The sequence below is a fragment of the Lepisosteus platostomus genome, chromosome 11 (assembly GCF_059453375.1).
Source record: "Lepisosteus platostomus isolate fLepPlt1 chromosome 11, fLepPlt1.hap1, whole genome shotgun sequence".
NCBI classification, from domain to species: Eukaryota; Metazoa; Chordata; class Actinopteri; order Semionotiformes; family Lepisosteidae; genus Lepisosteus; species Lepisosteus platostomus.
Genome location: NC_142621.1, coordinates 18,790,170 through 18,803,373, shown reverse-complemented (window position 1 = coordinate 18,803,373; position 13,204 = coordinate 18,790,170). Strand labels below are relative to the sequence as shown.

The 13,204-nt window shown below is 36.4% G+C and overlaps 1 protein-coding gene across 4 annotated transcripts in view; it reads left to right on the top strand.

Annotated features, from left to right (window-relative positions):
- Positions 1–13,204, top strand: part of plpp3 (phospholipid phosphatase 3) — a 44,545-nt gene that overhangs the window by 1,121 nt on the left and 30,220 nt on the right. The window lies entirely within an intron of this gene.

Sequence of the window (13,204 nt, the reverse complement as noted above, 5' to 3'; positions counted from 1 at the left end):
AAAACATTACTGATGCATTACTACATCAGAGGTGAACTGTATGCACAACACATCTTAACAATTGTATTTCTGGAGATTCTTGGGATCACTATTTCTGGAGATTCTTGGGATCACTATTTTATTTGATGGAATCCAAATGTTTACGCAGATAAACGGCGGCAGTTTTGAGCACTTCAAATTAGCATGGTCTGGGGTAAATTTCTCTAGTTTATCAGAACTAACAGAAGTATACCGCCGTTTAATTTTATCTATCCTGTAGCCTAAGAGGTGCCATCTCCGTCCGGCATTCTGACGGCGAGTTACATTAAACATGACTTTTTTTAGTCGATAGCTCGATTTTCATTATATCCCCAGCCGCAAGCTATCTTATGAAGAAAATTACTTTCCACTCTTAACTCATGATATCATGTTTCAGGTGTTTGAAGAGATTATTTTTATTTAGTTTAAAGAACTAAAAAATATAATTTTAATTGACGTGATTTCGGGTAGTTGGGCTCATTGTATTCGGAATGTTTGTATTATCAAAAACACTAGTTAAACTCAGATGTTTGAGAATGCCTAATTTGTGAATTTAGTGGAGTTTCTTACATAGCTAGCTTTAACACAAAATAGGCATGATTTCATAATTAACGTTGATTGTGCGTTGTAAGGTTTCGCTAAAAAAAAAGCTCGATTTCTTTTTTTGGTAATATTTTGTTCATATGTTCAGAGTAATAGCGTGTAATCAACAGTTTGCTTGGTGACCGTTATTGAAAACCGTATCCCCCATACCGTAGCACTACCTTCAGGTTACATATTTAGTCTTCAAGTTCTAAAATAGATGTCTCTTTTAAGTTGAGTCAGCACAACTCACATAATGTTTAATTTACCTTTTCTTTATAGGAAATTACCTTTAATTTATAGGAAGCTTTTTTAGCATTTAAATAAGGCACAGTTGCCTTTTCATTCAGGTTAATGTGCAGTATGATAGCGCTACATGCTAGTTGTAGTTGTCCTTATTTGTTGCATAGTAATACATTACATACACTGAGCATGTGAACAACAACGTTGTTGGTAATTGTGCTTGTGATTAATGATTGGCTTTGAAAAAGTAATCCATGACTACTATCCAATTTACACTGTACAAATTGTGGAAGAACAACCTAATTTGAATTTATACAATAAAAGCCTAAGAGTACCTAAACATGTGTAGTACTGTAGTGTGGACTCGAAAATATTATTATTCCTAAACACTAATTTGATTAAATCTACCTTTAGGTAGATTAACTCATGGTTGACATTTTCCATATCTCCAGTCTTCATACCCAAGCACCAGGCACTCTATGATTAAGATGGTGCTAATGACAGTAACACTGAATAATTCAAGGCCAAGAGGTGATGACAGCTTCATTCTCTGCAGATAACTCATCACATATGAGCAATCCAGTTACTCTTTCACTTAAACCTATAGAAAAGCACAAGTAAAAAGTGACAGAAGCAAATTTTGTTTTTGCTTTGTATTGAATTAAAAAGTAGGTGTGGAATTGTAACAGGTGAGTCAAATTCTATTGAATTCAGCTTCAAGCTCTACAAAATGCCTCGCATATATTTTCTCACTCACTTTAAAAATCATTTCCATTTCAGGAATTTGTTTTTAAGGTCATGGAACTTTATAAGTGAGCAGGTGTAGCTGTGGACATGTTGAAAGCTTACCCAATGTGTTTTCAGGTTAACATGATCTAAATCCCTTAATTTGATTGGCATTCAGATAACTGTATGGTGTAGTGTTTAAAAAAGCTATCAGGTGGTTGTAAAAGCATGAGATATCCCACATTAGAAACATATTTTTCTTTTGCTGGAAAATGTAATTTGAAAGCCCATCTGTTCATTTTATAGACCTTGTCTAAGGTGCTATTTTAATAGTGTTTATATGTGTGTCTAAGGTGCTTGTGCAAAGCAAATTGGAATATTTCAAGGAATTCTAGGTTGATATTAGATTCTTATTTTTTCCTAATAATTGAAAAGAATGTGGTTTAAATCATACATCAAAGTTAAAAAAAATTATGCAACCATGCTGAACATGGAGAAGCTGTCTTGTTTTGTAATATTCACTGGAAAAAAAGCACTCTGGGTTATTTGGGTAATAATCCTATATTATGACCAACTGATACAGTTGAAGAGCAATTGATTTTAATTCGTTTTATGTAGTGAGATCAAAACCCTGTCCAAGATACTGCCTGAATGTTTCATCTCTTTATATAAGCTGGGCATCTGGTCCTCATTACTGAGAGCTGATGTTTCATAATGCAGAAAGTTACAGCTTTCTGCTTAAGTTCTTTTGTGAGGGGGGCACTGCAGATTGACATAGTAGTTTATTTTGCCAGTTTTTTGGTTTTTAGCAGCTGAGCGAGTGTTTCTGAAATCACTGTGAAATTTAAAGAAGTATATACCTTTTAGCATATCTTTAATTTCCCAATAAAATATCGTTACAGTTTTAAAAAAGGCCATGTTTTGAAGGAACCTTAACTGATAAATCTCACCTTAAATGACAAAGTGCTCATCTGTTTTCATAACACTTCAAAGTAGGCAATTCATAACACCATAGGCAATTTTGTATTGTCTACTAAATTTAACAAAATTTAAATTTGTTAAATTAGGTAGAGTTTACAATTAAACTTTAAAGTGTGTTTATAAAATCTGCTGGAAAGCAGACTATTTCAGACTTTAGTTAAATTATCTGGTAAATGATAAAGCCAACACAAGGCCAACAGGCAAATAAATATAATATTTTTCAAGAATGAGGTTATGTGAGGTTAAATATTTCAGCTGGGAAAAGTGTTTTTTATATATATCAGGTTGGAATGTGTAATACAGTGAAATTATGTAGTGACATAATGAGTATTATTTGGCATCTTTGATCTCTGCGGACAAGATGTTCAGGATACACAGCATTATTGCTGTTGCCTCTTATTAAATTATTGTTTATGTTAGTTTGGTACTCTGTTATGTTCTTCATTAATTTTAACATAAATCTCTGCTGACTAACACTTTTTGAAATCTGTTACAATGGCTTCATTTGTAAAAGCATAATGGGACATGAGCTTCTACAAAGAAGTGAGATAAGCTTATGCAAAAAACAGTACAAAACTTGCATTAAACTAGTGGGAAGGTAAGGTCTGTGATTGTGGCCTCTGCTCCATACGGGATGTTTGTGACGGAAAGATGATCTCATAGGTCTAATTACAAAAGACTTTTCAGGAAACAGCAATTCTATAATTGACATTCACCTATGAAACATTTGTCTGGATAAAGAAAGGCACTAGAACAAAGAACCTGGAAAGCATTCAAGGTTAGTCTCTTAAAACTGGACAGTGACTCTGCCTCACAGCTTAAAGTGAGACTGCAAAGGAACAACTAATAGGTCTTCTCTTGGATTTAACCTATTACTTGTTCCTTTGCAGTCTATGCATGCTGATGCACCTACCCACCTGAACTACTTAAAGTGAGACTGTCCACCCAACCTTGATTATATATATATATATTTTTAAGTTTAGCATTAATCCTTTTAAAACATCTGAGATATCAGAAGCCTGTGCTTATCATTTGCAGAACTCAGATGTCTTTTGGGTGAAATCTCAACATAATTTTTAGTTAACAGTTCTCCAGCAGATATTAAAGTTGAAATCGGTTTTGAAGCAGCTGCCTTTACAGCGCAGGTTTTCATTGGAATAAAATCATGTGAATGGGGTATGAGGTGAACTGAAGAAAAATGGAAATAGCTTTCTGTCACATAAGAGCATAACACATCCAGCTTAACTCTCTTCAAATTGTGTGCTAACTAAAATTCCTGCAAGAAAGTTTCTAAATGGAATTTCCCAGTACAGGTATATATCAGTGTAGTACGTTATATTGCATTGTGTTTCTATTTATATACTCAATACCGTCACAGTCAAGTACTCTTAGGAAGCAGAAAAGATTAAGAAAAAGCAGAGTACATGGAAATGTCTTAATCAGATCATTTTGTTTTACTTTTCCTTTTTACTTCTGAATGTCTCTGACTGCCCTCAATTCTAAATGTTTTCCAAAATTTCTAACATTCCTTGTCTCCAATGCCAAATAGTACTGTTGATGTGACATCTGGTATAATTTTGAAATGTGTGTATGGGGGGGGAGGGTGGACTGGGTTAAAACAAGTCTAGTTTGGATTGAGGTGTGGCTCAAAGTGCTCTGAAATGCAATACTGCACTGTCTGACCCACTGCCGTGCCACTCGTGTTTAATTTGTGAATAATTCCCTGGACCCCTGGTGCCCTACATATTTTCAAGTGGGAGTTCAAAGGCTTTGGAAAAAGTTTATTGCTCACTTACAGTAACTGCTTGATTTGTCCACCATGTCTCTTAGTGGGGCTAAATACTGAGCTGTGCATTTGTAAGATGCCTTCTGTACAGAAAATAACTACTTTAGTCTTTTGGCATGAAATAGAGTATTCTTTGTCACTTAGGCTAGCAGTGATATACAGAACACTTAAAATAAATGTTACTGGCAACTGACATTTGGAAATTGATCTTTTGCATGAGGAGAGTTTTTTAAGTATACTCAGACATTGTATTTCTACATAGGTATGGTGACAAAATAGAAAATGAAAGAAACTTTGTAGCGAAACTGCTATTTGAAATTTTCAGCTAGTATTTTTAATGTAAGCTGTAATAAGTAAAGGTTTGAAATACAGTTTTTTGGGGGTTCACTCACAGGTATGAGAGGGAATGTAGAAGTAAATTGATCAGCTATATTTTAAAGGTATTGGTAGCTTTTCTCACTGCCTATTGGAAGATAGAGCTTATGAGCGAGAAGCTTACAGTAATCACTACAGAAACTGCAGTGGTGGGAAATTTGGTTTCATAGCAGATAGTAAAATAAGTATTGCCATTCCTTTCAGGTATGGTAACCAGCCTATGCCTAAACTTCAATTCTCTCAGAAAGTCATGGACACAGAACTTCATGCGGCCTTACTTATAAACTTGTGTGTTGTGTGTATATTCAAGTGGCAGTGTAGTATTGATAGCTACATTTTAAAAAAGTTTTCCATAAGGCATTTATCCAATAAACTGCATGGAAACTACAACAGCTTTACTGTGTTTTCTCCAGTGTACCGATCTTGAGACATTGTGTATGTTCTTATGTTAAGGATTAAATGGGTAGAGTTCCTTTATTCTCAAGGTTAGCTGGTAATGACTGTACTCAATAATATGGCTGTGTTCACATGCATTACATAAACAGCGTGTTGGTTTAAAATTCTTTTTGGTTTTGTGGCTGGCTACAAAATGACTAAATTATATACCTATGAGGTTTCTGAGGGATAAAGTTACTTAACATACTAATTATAAGGGGGCATATACAGTAGTCTTACAGAATTCCTGTATTCTTCCTGGTATTTTGACTTGTTGTGTATTTTGCTTGCATAGTGTGTGGTGTGGTGTTTGGTTAAGTATGTGTCCCACGGTGCTCCTTTGTATTGAGTCGGCAAAGGAATGGGCACCAGGAGCAAGAGTGCAGGCTGCCAGATGAAATAGTTTTCCTGATAAAAAACAGTTACATGCCTGTTTGTTAGGGATTTGAATACTTAATTACTGAGGTCCCCTTTTATGGTATAAGAGGGTTAGTATGCCTGCTAAAAGGCTTGAAATGTGGAGCAGTGGGCCCGAATGCTATTGCATCCAAGAGTTGCTTATTTGCAGCGCTCCTGTGAAGTCCTATAACACTTGCTAATGGAAAAGAGGAAAGAGACTGTCAGCTTTCAGGAAAAACCTGGCAGTCCCAGGAAAGACCATGGGTTTGTTTGTTTCCATAGGCAAGGTCAAATATACTATATATACTGTATATGTAAAGTTTACCACAGCTATGACTATAATTATTTAAACTATAAAATTGGAAATGTGGATTTAAATTTAAAATGAACTCTAAATTTTTCCATGCAGAAAAAATGTACATGCCAGAACTGAATTTATTATTATAAATACTGTTGTAATTGTGATGTTAATATTAAGGTGTTTTTTGTCAATTACTGTATTTGATATTGACATTCTTAAACCTTTCTTAATAATACTGTGGATTCAAACAGTGTACTATAATATCCTAAATCTGCTGAATGCTTTTCGTAAACTTTCACTTTATGATTGCTTAAAAACAGACACTGAATCCTTTTTTACAAAAAAATGCATTTCACCTAGGAATCATAGTGCTTTCTGTTAGATGTTGCGATTAAACGTCACTGACCTCTGATCACTGACCCATGCTCAATATCTGCTTTTTATTAACAAAGAGGTTCTGGATGCCCAGTGCTCCTTGTCTTTGCTTTTGTGCTGATTCAATCTACAATGTTACATACAAGGGACTCGCCCAGGTAGGTCCACAGTCCTTGTCTGATTAGTTTGCATCTGAGAGAAGAGCTTTCCACAAACATTTCCCTTAGAGAGGCATCCCTAAATTGACAGTGGTGGCAAAGCCAAGTGTGGATTTCACAGTGACTAAGAGCAGAATGGGAAATGCCATGTAAATCAAAGGTAAATATTTTACTATGGCAGGAAAACAAGTGATTTCTGTTTCAGAGCAGTTTGATACTTTTCTGAATTATTGAGCCTTGCATATATCCTTGCAAATTTACTCAAAATCGGAGTAACGCAAATACAATATCAAATGCTTGATGTTTACATCCTAGAGCTCAACGAACCCATGAGACATAGTCAATGAGTGAAAAACATTATGCAGTAATTATAATAATTAAAGGAATTATATATAAATGAATCTTTGCACACTCTGCACATAAATCTCAGATTGTTCCAAGACAAGTAAATATAATCAGTGAACCCTTCAGTTCTACTGTATATCATCATATTCTTTCTTCAAGCTAACTGGTAAAACAGAATATAGTCAGTGGCCCATACTCCCTTTTAATCAAGGCCTGTTTTCTTGCATTACTTGACTCAGCATCCTTTCAATCAGTCCACTGTCTCGTCCTGTTTGGATCCCAGGGGTGTCATTCTGTATCCTCAACAATAGCTTATAGAGGCGGAGAGAGGCTCGCTGACAGGCACAATGCCTCCTTTTGTGGCGTCAGAAGGCCCTGAATGACTTTCATTTGCAAGTGCAAATGGTCCCATGTGGCTTTGCTGGTGTTGCTGTACTTAAAACCTTTGTCCTGAGCTGCACTTTTCTGTGCTGTTTCTCTGTTGGTAACACATGTACTAGTCCACGTTTGATTCCTGCGAGTTTTGGAATCCCCTTGTTACAGCGGCATACATTAGTTAAGCTTTTTTAGAAAATTCCTATTGGTTAGTGCGGTGGCGTCACAAATAAAATAAGAGTAGTAAATATTGAGTTTTAATTTCGTTTTACACAAGCAACACATGTTTAAACCCTTTTGGTTGTATACACTATTTGCCTGTTATTGCCTTTGAAACCATGTTTTTGCATGTTTCTGTGCTGCAGCACTTGATGACTACACTTGACGGGTCACCCCAGTAATTGCATTTCCCTTACTCTATAATGGTCCCAATTAGGTTAGCAGTGCTTCAGACAATGGGACCCATCAACAGTTTCCACACACATAAAGGCAGGACATCCCTTGTCGGCAAAAGTTTTTCTTGCTTTAGTAGCCTGGGTGTGTCTGCATGTTCACAGCCCCAGACATGATCAGTCAACAGTTTTTAGGGTTGCTGGCTAAACTGTGGTTCAAGGGAGTTTACCACAAGAAGGAAATGGTGGAAGTATTTAAGAGATTGCTTCCCACCTTAATAAAGATCACAGTCCCTGTGTGAGCAGGTTCAAGACTCTGCTGTCCATTTTGCAGTTTTTCCTCTTCGTTTTGCACAATAAAGCCTTAATTGGGACCTGCAGGTCACAGGGGATCAGGCACATGAGACATGTTTAATAAGGCATATTCATAAGGCATAATCATCGCTAGTTGCGTAGTACTTTTAAATTAGATGTCGTTATTTTGGCAGTGTATAGTATCTAATGTATGTAGTAGCAATGTATAGTATGATGTGTATATAAGCTGTTCTTTCTAGTGCTGGAGCTTTTTCAGTCTGCTTAACAAATCCCATCATGGATATATTACTGATTTAACTGTTTTTAAGAAGTGTCTCAGATGTCCTTCTTTTTAGAAAATAATTTATAAGCAAGATGGTGTGACTAAAATATAAGTTCTAAAAAATATTTTTAGCGTTCTTTGTTGAAAAACAGTGTCCGTAGTGATCATTCTTCCTTCAGTACAAATTAGTTCTCATACGCATTACAAAATAAACAGGGGAAAACATGTAGAAATTTCCATTGATAATATTTAAGCCCCCCCAAAAGAGAGAAATTGTTAAAATTGATAAATATGTCTTTGTTTTTTTATTGTAATGTATTGAAAAATAAATGAAGGGGTCTTGGAAGAGAAGCTTTTCATTCATTGTGATAAGGAATCTATTTTAATATTACTTTCCTTCTTTGGCATATGAGAATGTGCTTTATAGACTGGAATTTGTTGTTTATTTACTTGTGGAAAAATATTTGTTGAAATGGTGCAGTGTTTCTATATCCTGGTTGACATAATATGGAATTTCAGAGTAAGGATCATGCCTACACAAGAAACCACCCATGCCTGTGAAGACAACTTTTACTGCAATTATAGTTTATCACATTTAATCAGTTAATTGAATATAGTGCCGTTCTTTTAGTTAACCAGAAGCTGATAATATATTTTGGTTAATATAGAGTTGCACATCATTTTTGTCATATTTAAATTAGCACATCTTTCAGATAAATAGTTTTTAGCTTTCAGCTAAAACAGAAACTGACTAAAGTGTAATTTTCATTAAAATAAGATCACATTTTTAGTTTCATTTAATGTGCTGCATTGAATTCTTCCAGTTATAAAGTGGACAGTGCACTTAAATGACAGGGAGTCAGTTCAGTATTAAGTGCAGTTATGCTAATCTCTATACATTATTCAAAACTTTGTTAAAATACATCACTAACCAGAAATCCATTACTTTAAACCTAAGTTACCTGGACTTCTGGGAAAAGGGGGAGCTTGGCACTTTGAAGCTAGGTGATTTATTGGCTTCCAAACAGATGAGAAGCATGCTTGTCTGTGTTCTCACATTGGATACCCGTGTCTATAGTTTAGCTGCTGGGAGCTATTTACCATCCTCAAACTCTCCTATAACAGTGTCTGTCTCTGGAGGTTGTGAACCTTCCGCTGTCATTAAAAAAGAACATCAGTGGCTCTCTGCCCAAGCATTCATTTTTCGGGACTTTTGTTTCATTCACAGATCTTAAAAAACGTGAGCCAGATGTCTCCCCTCTTATCTACATTGTGTCTGTCTCTCGTTTGGCAGTCTACTCCAGTGTGTCTTGGTCCCTTTCAACCTTTAGCTGCAGGGATGATAACTGAGTAGGGTGCTTTGCACTTCGTATCCAAGCCCTCATTATGATCTGCCCTCCATCACGTTGATTACACTGAAAACAGCTGAGAGAAATGGGTGGTGATATCATCAAACATCTCTAGTACTGATGATATGCTGCTTATCCTGTGGAGACAAAGCCAAACACAGGCAAATAGTGATACTGGTTTGCTTAAATCTTAAAATTAAACAATGGAGAGATTTGTGCACTTTCTATGTGCTAATGGTGTACATTTGAAGCTGTGTTTGGGTATTGTTTCCACTTCATGTACTTCACTTCTCAAACCTTTAAATTAATAAAAGAGAATTCTTTAGAAGGACACTGGTGGATTGGCAACTGCATAGCATGTTTGCTATTATCACTTATTATAGCTGGGCAGCAGTGGTTCTGCTTGAAGTTATCCAGGCAGCTTTTGAAAGGAAACCTTTGACTTAGTATAAGGAGTATGAGATTATTCAGTACATTTGTGCAAAGGCAACCATTGGAACACTAAAAGACTCATGGAGCAGAATTCTTTTTTAATTACAAATAAAGAAACAAATAGTGGCATTCAAAATCTTAATACAACCAAAGTCTTTACGTGCAGAAATGAAAAATTCAAATCACCCAAGGAACAATAAGGAATACACAACAGCTTACATCCAAAACATTTGAATTGTTTTGAAAAAAAAATGTTTACAACCTTTTAGTAAATCCGAACTGCAGTTAGAAGGACAATGTTTTTTTTCCTCAGTCTGCAGTTGTGTTCCTGTTTTTCTCTTTTAATTCACTGTGAAATCAACTGGCTTCACAGTCTGTACTGGATTACAGTATGACAGATGCTTTAATTCTGTGGTCAAGTGACGTGACTCTAACATATATCTTTTAGCAGTAATCCAGTCAGTTCGGTGGAGTACAACATGATATGCACACAGTTAAATTGAAAATATCATCTTTCTTAGAACATTTTGAAATGTAAAACTATCCTCGTATGTTTATGCTTATTTATTTATCATCTTGCATCAGTGGAATTAGTAGGATTTCAATGTCTTATAGCACTGGTGCATTTAAGGAGCTTCTCTAAGATCTGCTGCTTTTGTGGTATATTTTTCCTTGATGGGCTCATTAGCATTCCCTCCCCCCTTTCTCCTCTGAGCAGTCACATGAAAAGGATTTCTTATATGCTTATGGTGATTTTCTGTTCCTCATAAAAAAGTTAATGTTTAATACCAAAAGATTCAGGTTGCATTTTGCATTCTCAGGAGACCAGATAAATTTAAGGCCAAGCCATCAAAGTTGCAGACTGAGGTGGTGGAGGGTATGATCACAACTGGTAATATCGTCATTAAAATCTGTCTTATTCTTAAACTTCAGATTATCTGTTTCTTAGATTCTGTTTTTTATGAGTTGCTATAACTCCAGGCATTCTGTGATTTGTGATAAATGGAGCATTTGCAGTCTCTTCTCCAGATCTTTGCAAAGCCCCCACTGCCCCCTCTTCTCCCATCAACCCCTTGTTTTCTATGAAGTCTAGTTTGTGAAATAAAGCAGTATTCCCAGGCAAGCTGTTGCACTGCAGCTCTGTAGTTGGAAGTGATTATGTTGCAGCACTCAAAGTGCCTTGGCTGTATCACACAGGGGCGGGCATTTCAGAGAGGTTAAGGGTTCAAATGAAGGGTACAGAAATCAAGCTAGGGAGACTGAACAAAGACATCTTCCAGTATGTTTAAAATTAAACTGAAATTACAGCTGAAGATATCAGTGTAGCAGCTATGACCACCACCTGGTACACTACCCAGATAAATCAATATCACAATAATCATGTGCATAGGATCACACAGTGTTCCATTTACAGTGCTTTCTTGTCTTGTTGAAAGTGTATTTTGAGCTTTAGTTTGCTTTTACTCTGTGGTGCTAGCTAAAGTATTAAGGTAAATGAAGTTAATTCCATGCTGAAAGGTAAAAAGTATTTAAAATGCACAAGAGTTTGTCAGTGGGTTGTGAAACTAATCTCTGCTTCTTCATTTGCAGGCTGCACACTGCTTCAGTTCAATGCTCTAACCTCCTACAAGTCCATACTGCAAGCATCTTTGCAATATGGACTTGTTGGGTACAGAATCTTCTGTCAAATTTATCATATTATACTCATGAGTCAAGATTGTGGTCGTATTATTTCTGACGGTATATTACTTTTGCAAACAAATACTGTTAACAAAGAGTATATGTAAATTATGTGCTCTACAACTGTTTTACACATCCTTCTGTTGGCGAGGGGGAGTTTTAGAGAGAGGAGCTGCATTTATGTCTATTAAAAATTCTCTGAGTAAGCACATGTTTTCACGAGTGGACTGGCTCCATATCCTGTTTAATGTATTGAGAGAAGCAAAAAGGAAGGGATTGGCAATATCCCTGCAGCCTGCTGACATCAGCAGCCTTCATAGACAAAGCTATCTGAACAGGACTGGCTGACAATATGAGCTCTGGGAGAGCAGAATGTAAGGTGAGTTCAGACGGTGCACAGACCTAAGTTGAATTTGTTAGCATGGGAGCCTCCCCACAAAATGCAGTAGTACGTAACACTAAAGACGTATTTTCCACCATGGGCAAACTGCCTACTCCATCAAAAAAATCATACAAAAAATTAATTGCATTGACAATTTTCCTATTTTTAAGGGTTCCCGTTTTAGGCTTATTTTCACAGTTAATATACATTTTTGTTTATTTTTTAGCATTGCCATTTCCTATAAACCCAAAAACCACTTACTTGTCACATTGCTGTAATGTTTACTGAGGCATCTGGGAGGGAGCTTATGTACACACTATATTTTCCAAGAATGTCCAGTGTAGACATGCTCATTTCTGAGCTCTAATGCTGGTTGTGGTTCATATTAATCTTGGCATGGAGGTGGACATCTTGCATGGTAGTGAGGTATTTTTCTGTATGGCTCCTGCAATTAACCAGGACATGACAACACCATTTTGTTTTTGTTTATATGTATTTATTTTGCAACGCTCTTGGTTTATTTACCTATGAAAACATCATTTTAACACTTGTGGCCTCCTAGTGGGCAAACAAAATGCAAAGACTACCTTTGGTTAATTGCTATGGAGTAGAGGGATTTCACGCACAGTAAGACTGATAATGGTTTTTGTATGCATTTGTTTTTTGCTTTCACAGACACGTGTGTTTTTTCTTTCTTTTAGTCTAGTTTGGTCAATGATCATCTTTAAAAGTTTGTATCCTATGCATGGCTTGCATTTGTGCACCAAAAAGTCATTCCTCAATGCTGGTTTTCAGTTTCATTCCCGTTACACATTTCAGCATAGAGCCGCAGCCTCGTCTTTTGAAGCCAGTGGCCCCAGCCCTGTCAAGTCACTTGCACACTGTCCCGCTGAGGGGAAGACCAAGACCCTTAATAAAGTTCTTTAACACCTACCCACATTTTGGCCAGAAGTGAAAGGCCAGGGTCACAGCAGCATTAGTCTCAGTGTTAGGGTCCACTCTTATCATTTTTCCATTCATTGCCATAATCTCAACATGGATTCCAAGGGATAATCTTTCTGAGGAGCCTGTCTCACTGACGTGTGGAATGTGACATGTGACATATGTTTATAACATGGATCAGATGATAGGGCACCCATCAGAGAGTGTCAGCCCAGTTTAACACTCCAGTACTGGCTAATTAGGAATCCAATGCAACTTGTACGTGCAAAAAGGCACTTGTGTCCCCATATGTAAAACAACACTGTCCACAAACAAGGATTTCTTCAAATATATCAAATTAGAACAAGTCAA